General features: G+C 45.2%; 1 protein-coding gene across 5 annotated transcripts in view; it reads right to left on the bottom strand.

The window, feature by feature from the left end:
* Positions 1–18,619, bottom strand: part of LOC101872461 (uncharacterized) — a 78,012-nt gene that overhangs the window by 32,417 nt on the left and 26,976 nt on the right. For all 5 annotated transcript variants that reach the window (XM_031049147.2, XM_031049143.2, XM_005149328.4 and 2 more), the window contains one exon: positions 1,399–1,683. The gene's annotated coding sequence lies outside the window, so the exon portion shown is untranslated. The remainder of the gene's footprint in view (positions 1–1,398; positions 1,684–18,619) is intronic.

The raw sequence follows: 18,619 nt of genomic DNA, 5'->3' as shown, positions 1-18,619 counted from the left end.
CACCCTGGAATAAACCATGTGAAGTGGTGCAACAGGCTGCTTGTGAAGCGGCTAAAGCAAGCTGCAGAACATTGAATAAACCCTATGGGGGGAGAAGGGGGTAAGTGCATCAAACAGCACCTTGACATGCTTCAAACCATGCTATTAGCTTTGTGCCACCTCCCCATCCCGATTGCCTGGTATAATTAGGAGGGCACAGTCAGTGGCTGTAATCTGAGGAGCTGTCATCTAAGGCTCTTCTCTCACATGCTTAAAGGCCTCTCAAAAGCAAAGCCAGTTAAACCACCGCATATACCTACCAAGCACAGCCAAAATGAGTACGGCTTTGGGTCTGCTTCAGTTGCATTGCCATGGCCCAAGGAAACCTCAAAGCCTCCTAAGATACCAAGGAGGAGCTGCAGGCTGCTGCAGGCAGGTGCTGGCACGCATGCGCGCGTGCCCAGGAGGTGACGGGCCGCAGAAGGAAGTGACAGCCACGCGCTGCCAGAAGCAAGCAGAGCTTCTGCTTCACAAGACATGGCTCCCCACATGGAAATCAAGCTGCTACTGAGGTCTTGGTACAAGACTGGCCAGCATGCCCACCTCCATAGTCACAGCTGCCACGGTATTGCTTACTAGAAACCCAAATTTCAATCCCAAAATGGACAACACACTCAAGAACCTTACACTGAGAACTTCTGCTGATCCCCACCCACAGCTCCTCTCTCATTAACAAACCCAGACTGCAAACAACCTGGCCAGGCACCAGCTTCAGTACTACACACCACTGACTCCACTTCACCAATCTTAGCCCAAATCTGGCACTCACTCACAACCCTTCTTCCAAAAAGGAAGCCAGACTTGCACTCAGTCAATTATGACTTCAGGAATGAAATTACTATCAAGCAGGATGAACCAAGATACAGGAGATCCTGTTTGCATGTTTATTTCCTTGACTACAACAAAAACTCAGGAGCACACAAGCAGGCTGGTTTGGGTTTTTTTTGTTTAAGGGCATAAGGAGCAGTTACCAGTTGAACTGCAAGGAGGTTTATGATTTAACTGTCTCAGGGTCTTTGAAAATGACTGCCCATAAGTCACTTTAAATGAATCAAATATGTGCTACGGAAAATTCAAATGAGCTCCCTGTATCTGAAACTGCACTGGATGCTGTGTTGGACAAAAACATGCTCACTTCCCTTAGCAGAGCCACTGGGAACACTCAAGTAAGAACCTCACTTTGAGGACACTAACAAAGTCACAGCACCATCACAGACAAGACCCTGCAGATTTATCAGCACAATGACCCACAGCACACAACAGCTCTTGGGGTGATTCTCACCTACTCTGGAGCCACTTTGGGAGTTCAGAGAAGAAAACATGGAAATAAAACCCAGCTCCCAAGCAACATGCCCTTACCTGAACCTGGTATCTGGTGCCGAGATGCATCAGCTCAGCTGCACTCGTCCTCTTCCCTGTGGGCATCTACCCGGCAGGAGCTGGTTGTCTCTGCCGTGGGGTGGCGAGGACCCCCAGCCACTGCAGACCACTGATCAAATGCGCTTTGTCCTCACCCGTGCTGTCCAGGTTCAGTGACGCTCTCCCCTTCCCTCCTCTGGCACATGAGAGCTCGCTGCGAGTGTCTGGGAGAAAAGGCAAGGAGGGAGGTAATCCACACGCAGGCTCTCTCTTCCCCTGGGCTCACTGCAAAGGAGATAAGGGAGTTAAGTTTTCCAGTTCTGGTACAGCAGAGGCACCATCATTTACATTCAGGGGAAAGACAGGTTGCATTGGAGTGGGCAGAAAGGCAGTATCTCAGCCGGCTGGGGAAGGAATAGGCTGTATTTGGAGGGTACCCAATGGCAGAAAAGAAAGTACACTCATCTAGGCTGCAAGCAAAGCCTTGGTGTAGGTCATGCTCAGATTTTGTTGATTTGGTGGTGTTCTCAGGATGAGTTTCCTCCCCACCCAGCTCACAGCATCAGCCCAGCCAGGACTTGTGCTAACACAGAGGGCTCATTATAGTGATTTTGTTTGGGGCTGGGCAGGAGTTTTATAACTATCTGACCATACATGCTAGGTATTGAAAACCAGCCTGCGTGTGCTTCCAGCTGCTTGCTGGGAAGGGACTCTTCATTAGGAACTGTAATGGTAGGACAACGGGTAACAGGTTAAAAGTTAAATAGAGGAAGTTCAGGTTAGATAAAGGAGGAAGTTCTTTACTGGGAGGGTGGTGAGGCACTGGAATGGGTTGCCCAGGGAAGTTGTGAATGCTCCATCCCTGGTGGTGTTCAAGGCTAGGCTGGACAGAGCCTTGGGTGGCACGGTTGAGTGTGAGGTGTCCCTGCCCATGGCAAGGAGGTTTGAACTAGATGATCTTAAGGTCCTTTCCAACCCTAACTATAACCAATTCTATGATTTTATGATGCTCAGCTAAGACACAACTCAGCACCTGGTTTGCAGCAGGGGAGCTGTGCTTTAGCCCATTTTCTGGCCTGACTGTGTGCCAGGTGATGGAGATCTTCCCATACAGATCTCTGACTCTACCGCACTTTTGTACCAGCAAACACATGCTACTGACAGCTCAGCAGGCAGAATATGTCCCCTGCCCAAGCCGAAGGCACAGTATTACACCTGACTTCAGCCAATCCAAGAGTATGTTGCTGCCAAGAAGGGATCCCATGGAGGATCCAGGCCATTCCTCCAGGACTTTGCTCAGGTTAAGACGAGTAACACAACATAACCAACCCGCATGGCAGAAGAGCTGGCACCAGCAGTGCCATCTGAGCCACCTTTCAGCGTTTGCAGTACCTACCTGATGCCTCCAAACAGCTAATGCAGTTCAAAGGACACCAGAACCTAACATATAGCTATCAGTTCTTTTAAAGCAAGTTTTTAATTCTCACCTTAAGCAACGTGCTGGTTTCACAAGCGTGAAATCAAGACATCACCCCAAAGTGCAACACTTCTGTCTAAAGCCAGTAAGTGCTGGGAGGCGGAAGTGTGTGTTGATGCTTGGGAGAGGAAGCACAGCTCCTTTTCGTCAGAAGCAGCCACTTTAATAACACCACCTCTCCTCCGATCCCTCTCACAAGCACCTGCAAATGGACTTTTCTCCATATTCCTGGGCTGTCCTGTGCTGAATTTCCCTGCTGTCACTCCTTCAGCACCTAGATACAACTACTCAGAGATCCCCAAAGCACAGAAGACTTCACACCCTTTCAGAGTGTTATTATAGGTTACTTCCATCAAGTAGCCTGTAATACAGATTACATTATATATACATTACCACTGAGTAACTTATAAGACTTACACACATTATAATACAGATTACACACATTTCCCAATTTCCTTCCAAATTTGCACCAAGCCACCAACTTTTTAAAGTATGATGGCAAGCTGTGGCCACAATGATTAATAATTCTTTGCCACTAGACTATAGCAATACAGTGAAATCTATATACATTGGCCAAGTCTTCTAGTTATAGAAATCACCAAACATAAGGCTGCAATTACTTGCTATGCACACTCCCCACAATGAGCTCACACAGCAACACTGCCAGTAAATAAAACCTCAACCTTCCTGTGCTCTCAGCACGACATCTTGCTCTCACATTGACACACATTTTTTGTGCTCTACCTTAGCACTCAGGTTAAGGTCTTCTGCCCTAGGATGGAGATAGGAGGAGAGAAGCAAGACGGCTGATAGAGATTTGGTCTCCTCCTTGCTTACACTTGATAAGCCCAGCCTTGATGCTTCTGTGAACTCTCAGCTGTTGCAACGTCAGAAGACATAAGCTAAACCCTCCAAGCAGAATAGTGAGTCTACAAGCAATTCCTCGTCAACCTCTATTTTTAGACCTCAGGGGGAATAAAAGAGCATCCAAACATTTTTTTAAGCTCTTTTTGACAGGAACTCATCTTCTCCAGACAACAATAGCAAAAAAACCCCAAACAAACCAGCACAAATAAATCCTAAGATGCTTATGTTTTTATGGACTTACATTTTTTAAAAGCTTCATTATTTGAATGATGTCTCATTAAAAAAGGGAAGCAAACTAAAGAATGCAAAAGCCCACATGCTGCTTTGGGAATTGAAGACTAATTTTCTCTTTGCATTCCCTCCTTTCTCCCTTCCAGTGTCTATAAAAAGGCCAGAAATGCTGAGGAGGAAGGGGAGGGGGGAATGTCAATGACCATCCCCCTTTTTTGGATGATGCACTGACCTAGAAAGAAACTACACAAACACAGAGCTAAGGAACCAGCTTCTTCTATTTACTTAAGACTGGAAGAGCAGTTCACATTTCTTTAACCGTAAACTAAAGGAAGCTACAACGATGGTCATTCTCCACTTGGACATGCATTCCTCTGAAAGTACTGTATTTTATTCTTTTCACTCCATGTACAACACCACAGGACACGCTACTCTTCTCTTTTACCATACCCTGGTCACTCTTGCCTCCAATTATACATGACAATTTTGGGTAAGCTAAAAGCTCTTACCACATCTCCTTTTGCTATTTAAAACTTTACTGCTTTTCAGCTCAGCAGCCACTGCCAGCTAGAGGCCACCCACATGGAACATGTGCCTGAAGCAGCAGGGTGAGGACACGTATCCTCGCCATACCTAAGATGCTACCCTGGGCACTGTGGAGCAAGTGAAGGTCACTAACCAAAACCAAAGGAACAAGGATGCAAAAATAAGCTACCGTGCTGCCAGCACCCTGTGCTCTCCTTTGTAGAGAGGGGTGGCATCTTTTTTAAAACACAAATAAGGAAGTAACAAAAAAGTCACTGGGGCAGCTGATGAAATAAATGGGTAGGAATCTAAAAATACCTAATAATAATGAGACGTAGCTTGTCTGTCGAAAGCTCGCCCAAAATAATCCCTGAGGTAAATGATTTATAAGTTACAAACATGTTAAAGTGAGACCCATGCTGACTGTGTGGGTCCTGCATTGCCTGCCAGAGCCCCTTGCTCCACCCCATGTTTGGAAGGGGAGGCAGCTTGAGCCATTCGCCTGACCCTGAGCCACACTAATGCCCATCCTCTAGGAAAATATGTATTTTAAATGAGGTTCTCTGAGTACACCCTCATTCCTTCAGCTGCTTTAATGAGTTTATTCAGCTCACATCGCCTCCAAATACACATCCCCATACAGTAAATGATTTGTATTTGGCAGCCTCTGCAGAGAACACTCCCTGACCATTTTGCTGGCAGTACCTTGGACTTGCACTACCTTCAAGCAGCATCTCAGGATGCTACTGAGATATTGTTCACTTCTTTTCTTCTACCAAGGCCCCTTGCAAGCACATCTAGTAACAGAAAATTTCAGGAAAACAATAATATTTGATCTGACATTGGAAAGTACTGAGAAAATGTCTCCCAGAGCTCTTTTACAGCCTTGAACCATATGCAGGGCAGCATTAGGATACACATATTTTTAAGGAGTTTGAAAACAATCTTTTTTTAATTACAACATAACCTTTCCCTTCCTTTTTGCTTGTTGATAATTCCTAAAATTACCCCAACTGAACAGCCACAAGAATTTTTGCTTTTTTTGTGTGTGTGCAAAAGCAATATTTTATATAAAAAAGAAAATTTGATACTTAGGCTCCCTTTGAGGAAACTGGTCACACAGGAAGTCCTCCCCTCTTCCCTTTGTCAAAAACATTAATAAAATCCAACTGGAGGTGAAGACTTGAGGCACGTGTAACGCTTCAGCTTACAAAAAAAGCAATGCTCGTGTAGAACACCCTGTTAAAAGCAGCTTGTCAGCTTTGGACCCTATGTAAAAATAACTGTTTGTTTGCTTTTAATAGTGTTGAAATCAGTATCTGTGTCATTTGGTCAGGGCTCCAAAAAACATCTTACAATCCACAATGTATTTGGCTGTACCACTTCACTGTAGTCAACATAAAATTAAACCTGACAGTATAAATGGATCCACTGAGACTGCTGGGGTTGAAAGACAGATAAGCGACTTTCCAGCCAGGGAAATGAAATGGTACTGTAAGTACCATATTACTGCAATGACGGTTTCTGTACTTCAGATGTAAGTGCAATGAAATTATGTTCTGAGGGAGTGGTGGAAACACAGCTGGGTGGGTTGGTGCTGGATGTGGGTAAGAGCCAAGTGTGAAAGAGGATGCCAATCTCCTGCTTACTGGCGAAGTGCCACACTGGCCAGTGACCTGCAGCAAGCAGGATCAGCTCCCAGCCATCAACAGCAGCTGAAACCATGGTCCAAGTCCACACCACCAACCAGAAACTCATGCAAGCATGGTGCATTTCTCATCACTGCAGTGGGGAGTCCCAGTCCAAGAGCAAAACCATGCTAGTCGCTGGTGCAGTGGGTGTAAACAGCTGACACCTTTTCACATCTGCTTGCGGGATAAAACGAGTCTTCCCCCCACCTCCATTAGCACCATGTTCACCCCAAAGACCCCAACAGCACTTTTTTCTTTGCAAGTGCACCCCCAGCACTTGGGGTACTTCCTAAATAGCTGAACAGCAGCCTCTAGAAGGCTCAGCCGCAACTGCTCATGTCCCCATGCTGCTGTCCCTGAGGCTGTACCACAATGGCAGTGCTTTTCCCCAACCCATGACAGGGAGGCCAAGCTCGTAGCATGCACTCCTCCACCAGGGAGATGCCCAGAGCACTACCACATTTCATGGTATGTACCACCGCATAAAAACATACACCCCCAGCACCCCTAGGCCAACCAGCTGAACTTGAAATTCAGGTTTGCCAACCCAGTGTCTTTCCTACCTCTGGTTGGGAAATCTCCTACAATGATCACAACATCAGGAGCAGGTATGAATTCAGCTTGGTTTCAGGGGAAGAAAGCACATTATCTGGTTCATCCCTCATTTTATCCCATGAGACTCAAAGGTGGAAGGGTGGCACAAGGAATGGCCAGAGCCAGCCCCACATTTGGAGCCCAGCTCCATGTGATGCATGGAGAACCCTGAACTGGTCTGGTGTGGACCTGAACCCACAGGTGCCACCATGCAGTCCAGTACCAATGAGGATGTACAGCTGATTGAGCCAGATCACAGAGACATCAAACCAGACATCATCTTTCCCTTTCTAGCTTTTCAGAGGTGTTCAGGCAGCACCTTCAAATGAGTATGCTTGAGAAAGCAACACAAGGAGCTTAAAAAAAAACAATGCTCAAAAGCTGTGTGGATCAATTGCCTACAATTTTTGTTTTGCATGCCCACAGCACTTCTAACATGGACAATGCATAACAATGGAAGCAGGATAAAAGTCAACGGGGACCACAGCAGGCTCAAGTCTAGTAATGAAAATGTTTGAGAAGGGTTTTCCCAATGAAAAGGGAAAGGTAACAATGCCTGCATCTAGCACATGTAACTAAAATTACAAAACCCCTTAGATGAGCTAAAAATCAGAGGGAGAAGCTTAAGTAGATGAGAGCCTATGGCAGTGATATAAAGACAAGCAGTTGATAAAATGCGGACCCATGCAAGGCTGCCCATAAAAGTAGCATCAGGCGCTGTTCTCCCCAGGGAACAAACCAGCACAACTCAACCATCACCTGTGTTTCAAGATGCAGTCTTAGCTGGAGACATGCTCAGTTAAAATAATAATAATAATAATAATAATAATAAAGTAATTTGAAAGATGCATTTATCTTCAAGGCCGTGCTGGATGAGGCTGGATGAGGCTTGGAGCAACCTGGTCTAGTGGAAGGTGTCCCTGCCCATGGAAGGGGGTTGGAACTGAATGATATTTAAGGTCCCTTCCAACCCAAACCATTCTGTCATTCTATCATCTTAAAAATGCTTTAACATTCACTCAACAAAGCAACAATCAGAGTTCACATAAAACACATTCACTTCAAATGGTTCACTTAAAGACGCCAAATTTCAGTTAATTGCTACAAAAGACATTTGCAGCAGCTTGCGGAATGAGCATCTTCCTGTTCCAAGACCAAAACCTGAGAGAGCTGAATGCATCCTACTGAAGTGCAGCTCTTCTTGGCACTGTGCAAAAAGGCTTGGAAAAGGAAAGTTGTCAATAAATAAGTATCTGAGGGCAGTGGAAAGTGTTTTGACAGAAAAGGCATAAAGAAATCACTTGTTTCCCCCCCCCTAAAGAACAGAGCCACCACAAAGAATAAGGTCCATGCTTGAGTTAGAACATGCCTGCAGGCCTTAAAATAAGACTTCAAAATATAACGGCAACTGCATGGGAGTTTTTTGCATTTTATTTTTTTACAGAACATCAAGTCCTTCAGCAGGAATGATTCTTCCAGAGAGCAGAGATCAGAGCTGTTTTTTCTTTATCATCACCATTAGCTGAGAAGAGCCTCTGTGAGCCCACCCTTCAGTTTAAGACACAGTTGCTTCAGTCTTGTCCTGGCTGAATACAAGCCAAGGAGTATTCTTCTTGTTCCCCATTTCCCATGTAAGCCCAGAACTGGAATTCCATCTCAGCTCACTTGTTGCAGACCTTCCTTTAACACCTGCTTCAGACAGACATATGTCTGCAGCACCTTTCCCACCTGCTTCAAGCAGCCTATCCTCTCCTTACGGATCAATCCCCAGCCTATCCTTTCTTAGGCCCCACAACAGGAGGGTGTGTACTAAATCTCTTTTGCAGCAGTCAAGACTGTGCCGCACTAAAGCTATTACATGTTTATCCCACTTCCTTCCATTGACAGAAAACAAAAGCTTGTACTGTTGCTTACTGATACCACAAAGTATTTGCTTTCCCAGATTGTTTCTCCCTCTTTGTTTCAGAAGGGGTTTCAGTAGAATAACAAGCCCACTCTGAACAAGAAGCAGCAGCGGGTGATTTGGGACAGAGGCCCTTCAGAGCCCACATGGCAAATCCAGCCTGGACTCAGCTGCAGCCCAGTCCTGTCCTTCCCATCCCTGCTGGGACTACACACTCCAGCACCTCCTCCACCACCCTACAGGTCCTGCGGATGCAGGAGAAGACAATGCTTCAACTGCATAGCTTGAAGAGGTGGGGACAACTCTGCATCACCTGATCTGGCTTCAAATGGCTGCCCCTCTTTTACAGCTGCAGATCATCTCCAGAAGATGCTCTGCCCACTCTGAGTATCTGCTGTATCATACTCTGAGTATCATGCTTTGAGTATCTGCTGTTTCTCTCTCCTTACCCTGCATGGCACTTCCTTCCTGCCAGATGCTTTATCACCATGTTTCACCTCAAAACCATCCATATGAAGTTTCCATTCTTGCTGATATTGCTCTTTTATTCAGTGACAAAGAAAACACTCGCACCAGGCACTAAGCCCGCAGTGCTCCTGCCAATAAGTGATGCAGAATTAAACACAGGTGCCACATGAAAACACTGTGCCAAGCTTACAGTTCCCAAAAAAACACTGAATGCATGCACACAGTCACTTTTTATTTATACTTCTTTTCTAAACAACCAGAATAACAAATATCAGGTCCTAAAACCAAGGGCACCAAAAATCCAAGTACCATTCAGGATATTAAATACTCAACTACCCCAAACCAAACTAGTCATGGCTCAGAGAACATGTCCTTCATATCATTTATTGACAATCAGCAGAAACTCCTGACCATGTTCCTTGTCCCTTCCCTAGGCTCAACCTAAGCCAGACACTTTTCCAGCCCTATTGGCAGGTTCAACTTCCCCAGTGCCCACCATTACGCAGTTGCAAGCTGCAGATGCAGCACCAACACCTCTTGCCTGTCCTTCCTCCTGCCTGCATTCACATGGTGTGTGCCTTCTATTTACACACAGCTTAATTACTTTCCTCACCTTCCATGCCATGAAAGCACAAGCATGGAGAAGCACTTAACTGTGCAGTTCACTTTGGAAAGCCCAACCACCTCTGCTGGTAGCTACCAAGAGACAGCTAGCATCTGCAACCCAACCTGAAAACACTTCTCCCCTGCTCTTTATACCACCGCTCTTGGTGAAGTTTTTCATGACCATACTGATGGTCATGTAACACCAGCTCCTCTGACCCCAGGGATCTGTGCTTTTCAGTCTGTAGATATCAGGTGAGAAGTGCGGCAGCCTGTGGATTGATGAAGATGACCTTCAGGTTTTACACGGGAATTTGTTGGCTCTCTCATCATTTCAGAGACATTTGCAAGTTAAGTTCCAAGTGTCTCCAGTCAGCCACATAGCCCAAACCACTACACAAAGACCTAAAGCTGCCATTCCTTATGCCTGCCCTCCCATGGGATTCCTGTACTAGGGCATCTCCACCAGCAGATCATTACTCTGTCCAAGCTTTTCAATCTGTTGTCCAAATTCTTTTTTATTTTTTACATTCTCAACTGGTTTTAAGAAGCAGGCAGTGGCAATCTTACAGTTGCCGCAGGTGGGGGAAAAGCACAGCCCCCTCTCTGACCCAGGAAATGTCTCTCTCATGATGCACCCAACTTTTAACATTGCACCTTCTTAGGCACCGAAATCCACAGTAAACACATTTTGATAGCTCTCCTGCCTGTGGGCTGCTCCTCTCTCCTCTCTTCCCCCCAGCAATGTATCTTTGGCTGAAAAAGCTTCTGGAACTACAAAAATTTTAAAGAAAGTGTTAGAAAAAATGTATTATTAAGAAGAGGTCATAAAAGAACAACTTGAGAATAGCTGCAGCTAAAAATACACAGTCCCCACACCCCTTCTCCAGTGAAAACATTATCAGATGTCACTTCTCAATGGTAAAAACATGCTTGCTTTTTAATTAAGATCATATTTTGAACACTGGATTTTCTTGCCAGGGAATACAAGAGACCCTGGGAAAAGATCTTGTTTGCTGCCTCAGAGTTCCCATTTTTCTGTGCCACCTGATGGCAAGATACTGTCTGAAACTGGCACCTGCAAATCTGTATTTTCTTTTAGCAGCACCTAACTTGGCAAAAGAACCTTCTAAAGAGTACAAAGTATCCCGGCCACCCCTACTGAGTTGCAGAGTGTTTGTGCAATATGGCTTTATTTTTATTTTTTAATACTTCAGAGTATCGAGGTGGAGAATGTGGGAAGGAGATAACGTCAACAAGCAGAGCAGCCATGCAGAGCAAGCATTGGCGCCTGGCTGGAACCCGCCTCTCATCTGACCCAAATCCTAGGGAGGGCTGGAAAAATCTGCATTATGGACAAAATGAATTGTCTACTCAGTCTGCTGCATGAAATCCCGCAGCTCTAAAGGTGTAATCAACATTTAGTGGACAGCAAAATAGCCATGAGGTACAGCAACCTGATGGCTTCCTTCTGTAGTACAATGAATAAAGGGAGTCAATTAAATCCCCCCAGCAGGGAGTTTTGTACCATTTAATTGCTTAAATAAGCTCTGGTTTATTGATCACATAGAAAAATACTCAGGAATTACTTTAGGAGGATAAGGGAAAGCCTATGTGTTTACATTTAAACAAACTAAGCTTGTATAGGGGAATGTTAGAACAACACAGCACGCTTTTTCCTCCAAAGACGTAAATGAAATCCAGAGATAACTTCCGCAGAAGGTTCAGGTCACACTCTTTACTTACTAACCTTCAGCAAATACACAGCTTTCCCCCATTCAGAAATGCTCAAACCAATACTTTTTTAAGAAACCACACACAAAAAAAGGAACTTTGTCAGTCCATTACTTCGCTGGCTAAATCTTGCCCTGCTGTCCCACTCCGCCACTCCCTTCCCTTCACCATAAAACAAGCAGCACATCTCAGATGTACCCATTCCCCCGGCTCTCTGCCTGTCCATGCAGGCATTCATACTTTTAGTCCACCTGCTCCCTTGCCAAAGTTATCTGAAACTGACTGATGTAAAATCCATTAGCATTGAAGATAGAGTGTGCAAGCCTCTTGCTTCTCTGAGAAGTCAGGTTGAACACCCACCAAAAAGCATTTCAAAGGACTAACCTGAAAGCCGTGAGCAGGAAAACCACCACAGCCATGTTACACTGTTAAAATGTTTGCTAAAGGAGATGCACCAATCTGCCGGGGCAGTGCAGCCACAGAGCAGAACCACAGAGATGCACTGGGAAAGACGGAAGGCTCAGCTTCATGGCCACCACTTCCCTCCATCCGCTCAGCCCAGCGGAACTTGGAAGACGTGCCCACATGATGTCACTACTGGGTTGGCGTCTAAATAAAGGAAGCTTTTTATAGAATTTCCCACTGTCATACTTAATAGGGTAAGCCCAAAGAGCCACGACATCAAGCAAAAGGGAAGGAAAAGGGAAAACAATCACTGGGGCCAGGGCAGGTGGGTGGTGCCTTAGGAAAGGAACCAAAACAAACCCAAATTTACTCCCTAGTACCTACATGTTGGATAAAAAGCAGAGGTAAGAGCAGCGCATAACATAAGGGAGATGTGTTTTTACACCATCTGTCACAAGGAAGCACAGACTATTTCTGCACCAGGGTAGGGAAAGGAAGGATAAAGGCAAGAGGGAGGAGAGGGAGAGAAAAATTTTACTTAAGAGAGTAAACAAAACGTAATTCTAAGTCAGAGGGGTTTTCCAGCTTCATATTATTCATGTGGTAATTACTGTGCTTCCTAAGAGGGAACTGGGGTTTCTGAACAACCAGGAGACACTTGGCTGCAAACACCTTAAGCTCAAACAATCGGCAAGCAGCATTTGCTGAAAGTTCTCAAAAAAAATAAGCCTAGCATAAAAAAAAAACCCAACTAAACAAAGAAAACCTTAACGAAAACAAAACCAGCTGGCAGTTTGGTCGAGTTCATGCATGCCTGCATGTCATTCTCTTCTTCATAACTGTTCATCACTTCCACAGCGCTACAGAGCAGTTCCCCTTCCTCCTGCTGCTCCTCCTCTCTGCATCTTCAGGCGGGCATCCACATGGAGAACAGTTGCAATAGCCTAGTGACTCACGCTGCAGCAATGTGGGTGGGAACTGCTCCCAGGACCAGCTTCTAAGGACACAGCCTTTTATGGTATTTTTAGAGTGGAAGCTGTTGTGGTTTGGAGCACTTTGCCTTCTGTCTTGCAGGAGCCTCAGAGAAAAGAGCTTATGCTCCCCTGGCACTGTAGGATGCAACAGTGAGGAACTCAGGCAGGTGATGAGCAAACCCATGCCAGGCTCTGTAGACTCCCTCACTCATGGATGCTCCATGATGTTACCCACTCTGCACAGCAGCATCATAGCTCGTCCACAGGCTCTCCCATCCACACTGTGGGTTGTTTGGTGACTGCACTGCTCCACTGACAATCTCCAAACCAGATGGAAGAGTGGGACATGGGTATGAGCTATTCTGCGGACAGCTTAACTACTGCAGCCCAGCTTTCTAAGGAGTCATTCCCTGTGTCCTCCTATGGCAATACACTAACGACCTCTTCATCATCTCTAGTGAAGGGCCTCCAGATACACTGTTTCTGCTCTTGATGGGCTGAGGGCATATGAAAAGCTGGCAGGGCTGCCTGAGTCCCATCTGCCTTCCCTCAGGGAGAGTTGTCAATTTCAGACCACATCTCTCCAGCAAGTAGAAAATGAACTCTCTAGGCTTTCTACACCATAAAAAAGTGGCTGAAATAGGGCAAGAGGTTATTAGGAAAAAGCAGGCAGATGAAAATTACACCAGATTAAAAGCATCAGGGAGAAGGGCAGTGGCAAAAAAGCCACTTTGTGGGCTTGTGGACCACAGCACATACGACTCAAAAGTGGCATGGTAATGAAACAGACTCAGCTGTGTTCTTTTAAAACTGAAGGCCACACATGAAATTAAAAGAGTACCTTAAACATTACCCTGCAGGGCTTGAAACAGGACTTTGGTTGCAAATGTGCAGTGGATTACTTTACAGGACAGCTCTCTGTTCTCCTTTGTGCCTGAAGCATTAAATGCTCTAGAACAGATGGGCATGAAGTTTCTGCATCCCCAATCATAACTCCAACCAGTCCTTTTACAGCTGTTAAATTCAAGAGGATGCAAAATTATAATGCACACACACTTAAAAAGCCCAGGAGAAAAAGCTATCAGGATGAAGGAAACAGTAGCAATCAATCCTCCTAATGCAAAGCCACTGGTGTCAAAGGTATTTTTTTAATTCCTTTTGAAATCCCAGCGAGCTCTGCAAGGAGTCAACTTATGAGCCGGGACGGATGAATGACAGACCACCCCTACAGACAGATTTCACCGAGTGGGAAGATGCAGCAGAAAGCTCCTCTGGAGGCAACTTCTCACATACAAGAGACACAGCAGAAGGGAAGTTTGGAGGAGGTCTGTGTCAGCAAGAGCTACACAGCCCACAACATACCTTGGAGGTGAGCAAACAGCAGCAGACCACTGCAACAAAGCTCCCTCCCAGCATCTGCTAGACAAGATGCTCCACACCAGGGGGACAGCCAGAGCTTCCCAGACAGACTAACACAGAGTCCTAAAATACATTTCCAAGTTTAGGGAGTGTTCTTGCTCTTAGATAACAAATCAAGATTACAGATTTAAACTTTAAAAAAAATCACATGAAAGGCTCCATCCTGTTCAAAGGAATACAATGAATTTCCTGTGGTCTTGTCCTAAAGACCACAACATCACACCCGATTACTATCCCATCTTACTCCTAAGTCCTGCAGAGCCAGCCTGGTCATAGGAGAGCTGCCTTGCCTCTTTTCTCATTAAACTACTTATTTCTCATTAAACTACTAAGTGGCTGTGAAAGAGGTAGGGCAACTCAATTTTCATTATCCTTTACTTGGTACAGCATTTTCAAATTTAATTTAAAGAAAGAATCAGGAAGAAAAACAAACCGAACAATAACCAGCCTAAAGCTCCTATGACACAAAAGAGACACATCCAAGCCTGAACTTGGGTTCACATCTCCCACAACAGACAGACCTCTCTGCATGAAGCCATTAGTTATCAAAACTGCCATTCATACCGCCTGGAAAGCCAGGGAAAGGAGGAAACTCCAGTTTGCCCCAACACGCTCAACTTTGGAGTTGCTGCAGGCAACTTGGTGCCGCTCTGACCTTAGTGTGCTGGCGGACTTCAGGGACCCACAAGACCATGCACCTCCTCTTGCCTCCAGCTGTGCAGTACACTGCATTTAGCATTATTTTTTGATACTTTTGATAATCTAAGCTTTGCAGCTGACGGTGCAAGCTCTGACTCCTCATGATTTTTCCCTGCTTACCTTCTTCCTTCCCCTCCCAAATTTGCAGATGGGTTTAAGCCCACAGCAGCTTCAGCTCTGAACACTTCTCAAAGCAGTTTGCATCATCTGGTTTGAGCTTGATATAGTGACTACAGGAACCCTTGTAAGGAGAAAAAAAAATAATCTGAGAAATTGCACCCCCCCCCCAAGTTCTGCAGATGCAGGACCAAAACCATTTAAAAAAGACAGGTAAGAGACTTCCAGAAGGAGATGCAGACAGTGGCAGTAGACCCTAATCCCCAGCTTTCAAAGCCCTTTAATACGAAAAGGAAGTTCTTCATTGCCATCCCACCCAGGAGGAAAGAAGGGAACAGGAGACTGTGACACAGGTGATGCTTCAAACAGATGGTATGACAATTTACAGGAGGGGAAAGGGAAGGGGAGAAAGAAAAGCATCCCACTGTGTGCAAACCTAATGACCTGTTACCTTCACCAGTCATTTGTAGGGTCACAGCCTTCAGCTAAGGATCCGCTTGGCTAGGACCAGTTTACAAATTATATAGTAACTGAACTCTTTAAAAGCCTTGCAGGAAAATGCACCAAAATAAATAAAAGTCAGCTGGACAGGCTCTGCCTGACAACTCATTTTTTTTACGCAGCCAATACAATGCCTTGCAGAGATGCTGCATGAATCAACCCATTTTGGCAGCACATGTCTAGCCAGGAAGAGCAGGATGCATCACCATGCCAGTATATGTGGAACACCCCCCAAAGGGCTCTGTTTACCCAGCAGGAGCCCATGCAATCCCTACACAAAGCCTGTAAGCACATTTAAGGCTCAAGAGTCATCTGAAACAGGTCCATTCTCCCCTCCCACTCCCCATAAATACAGTCAAAATTGGGTCATCTCCTAACAATGAATCGGCGACACTCATTTAAGCCCCTGCTGCAGTGCCAACATAATCTAGGTCCTTTCACTGTCCTTGTACTGAAAGTGCTAAAGATGCTTTTGTACATCTTCTGAGGTACTCCATGTAAAAAAAATGTGGTAACTGGGGCACTGCATTCAGCTGCTCTTGGAAAAAAGAAAAGTCAGCATTCCCCTTCCCTCTCAAGAAGCTCTTAGGAGGCTTGGACAGAAAAACATTGCCTACTTCAAACATGGCTCCACCAGGATGGCTAGAATTGGGTGTTAGGGATGAGGACAAGCACAACTACTGGGTACCACTTGGGTCTGCAGTATGAAAACCACTGGCAATGTGACACCATACGGAGAACAAGAACCCTTACCTGCATCCTGCAGCTATGCAGCACCCAGAAGTCACATTTTAAGTTATAGCATGCCACCACAACTGCAGCATTCAATAGATAAAGCATCATATTTTCTTTAAAAGCTATTGAGTGCTCCTAAATCTCTTCAAATCTTTTTGGAGGATGAAAAGACTATTCAGTTGCACTATTTTAGCATTACAAGGTTGCTTGGTTCCCCCCAGGTGGCAAGTTTTTCTGTTATCTTTGCATGGCAGTAAAAGTTTAAGGGGTTTTGGTGGTGATTTGTTTTTTTTCTTTTCTTGCTCATTCCTAACACCTCAGAACTGTGACACTTTCCTGCATAGCAGCTTTTGGAGTTACTTTATTGGCACGGTTGTCCTCCTCCTTTCTGAAATGGAAACATTCAGAGGTGTGTGCAAAGAGATCAGATGGAAAGAACAGGGCAGCCTCCACTAAAGTAACCATTAACTGGGAAAAACACACACTTGTAAAAGGGACATTTTCACAAGATGGAAGGCCCATTATTTATTTGGGTTTTTTTAAAAAATACCAAACATTAATAGCTCTGCATTAATAAAAAAAAACCAAACAACAAACCAACACCCAACCAAAACCCAACAACCAAATCAAAACTTCGCATGCACCCATAACAGAAACTCTAACAACTTCAACATTACCTAACTGTTCCACTACCTACATACAATTCTAGCAGACTTTTTTTCCAAATCCCACTACATACTGTAATGGAGCCACATTTCAGGATTTAAGGTTTTATAAACAGACGATTTTAAATGCAAAGTCTGCAAAAATAACCCCTCTTCCCCTCAAAAAAAGGAAGCTTCAAGTCCAATCCTGTCACAGAGGCCATTCCCCAAATGATGCACAGAAAGACATTTTGTGCCTGTCTGTAGGAAGCAGCATCAGCTTTATGACAGCACTGCTGAAGAGGACTTTGTAACAAAATTCATTCAATTTTGACAGAGATGCAAGCTTGGGAGAAGACTGGGAGTTTTTTTAAAGATCACATTCTTAAATGCGGGAACTGAGGCACATAAACATTAACCAATTCCTTGTGCAGTAGAAAATACACTTCTCACTGCCATCAGTGTCATCTTTGCTAACAGCTAACAAGCTTTGCTAACATGGCAAGAGGCATGAGAGGGCTAAACTGAGGACAAGCTCAGCAATTAACTCTGAATTCCCTGACTCCACTCCTCACAGCATCCACAGTATTATTTTTCAGGAGGAAAACAGGAGAAAGCTTGTACAGGAAACAAGACAACAGCAAACTGGGGAAATGCACACAACCAGAAGGGTCAGCCTAGCTTGTGTTGGAGATGGGGCAGATACCAGCACACTTCCTAGCCATCTTGTGAGACATGCAAAGACTGAAGGTGTTCAGAAGCTGAACTACTGTGCCCTTATGTCTAAATATAGGGGAATAATATTAAAATAGTCTTAATCTTGTATAAGCACTGAATAAAAAAAGCTAAGATAACAAGGGGCTTGCATTAGATGTCCCACTGTCACTGCAACATGCATGCAGCAGGTAATCAGGGGGTTTATAGCCAGTATTTGGCATTGTTTTGTTGCTATTTTTCTTCGGACTGTAAGAGCATTCTCTTTCCTATGAAGCTTACGGGAGGAGAAAAAGTAATAGAAAAAGGCACCCCTCCTGGCACTGCTCTGGCAGAGTTCTGCTCATTCAGGCTGCTGAAGTCAGAAATTTATTATGGCAATTAATCAAGAGAGCTGACACAGAGGAGCATGTCAGGGAGCAGCAGGCTCCCGAGGCTGCTCCCTGCTGCCTCCCCTGAGATGAGTACCGCAGCTCTTGGCTGCACTCCTCTGTCTCCACCGTGGACAAGAAAACTGGGGAGTCTGCTCACAGTCAAGTTTACAAATGTTTCAGCAATTGCCTCCCCTTCAAGCAGCTGCCTGAAAGCGTAGCCAAAACTGGGCCCCCTGCCACATCATCGAGCTGCCCTAACTAATGAGCTCTTCTGTCTGCAAACCCAAGCCTTGACAGACACTCTCTGGCACGTGGGTACATAACACGCTCAGCACAACCACAGATGCTGACTGCTCCCAACCTGTCACAAGGCTTCTCCATTCCCTGCACCATGCACCTTATGAGACACCAGCCCCTTGACTTCAGATTGCCAAAGGCTGGCACTTCACGGGCTCTGCTCCAGCAGGAAGGCAGGAGGTCAGAAGAAAGCTCTCCAACAATACTCGACTACTTTGCAAAACCAGACTGTGCCAAATTTCATCCCAT

This window comes from Melopsittacus undulatus, chromosome 4 (assembly GCF_012275295.1).
Source record: "Melopsittacus undulatus isolate bMelUnd1 chromosome 4, bMelUnd1.mat.Z, whole genome shotgun sequence".
Taxonomy (NCBI): Eukaryota; Metazoa; Chordata; class Aves; order Psittaciformes; family Psittaculidae; genus Melopsittacus; species Melopsittacus undulatus.
This window is presented reverse-complemented; position numbering and strand designations above follow the sequence as displayed.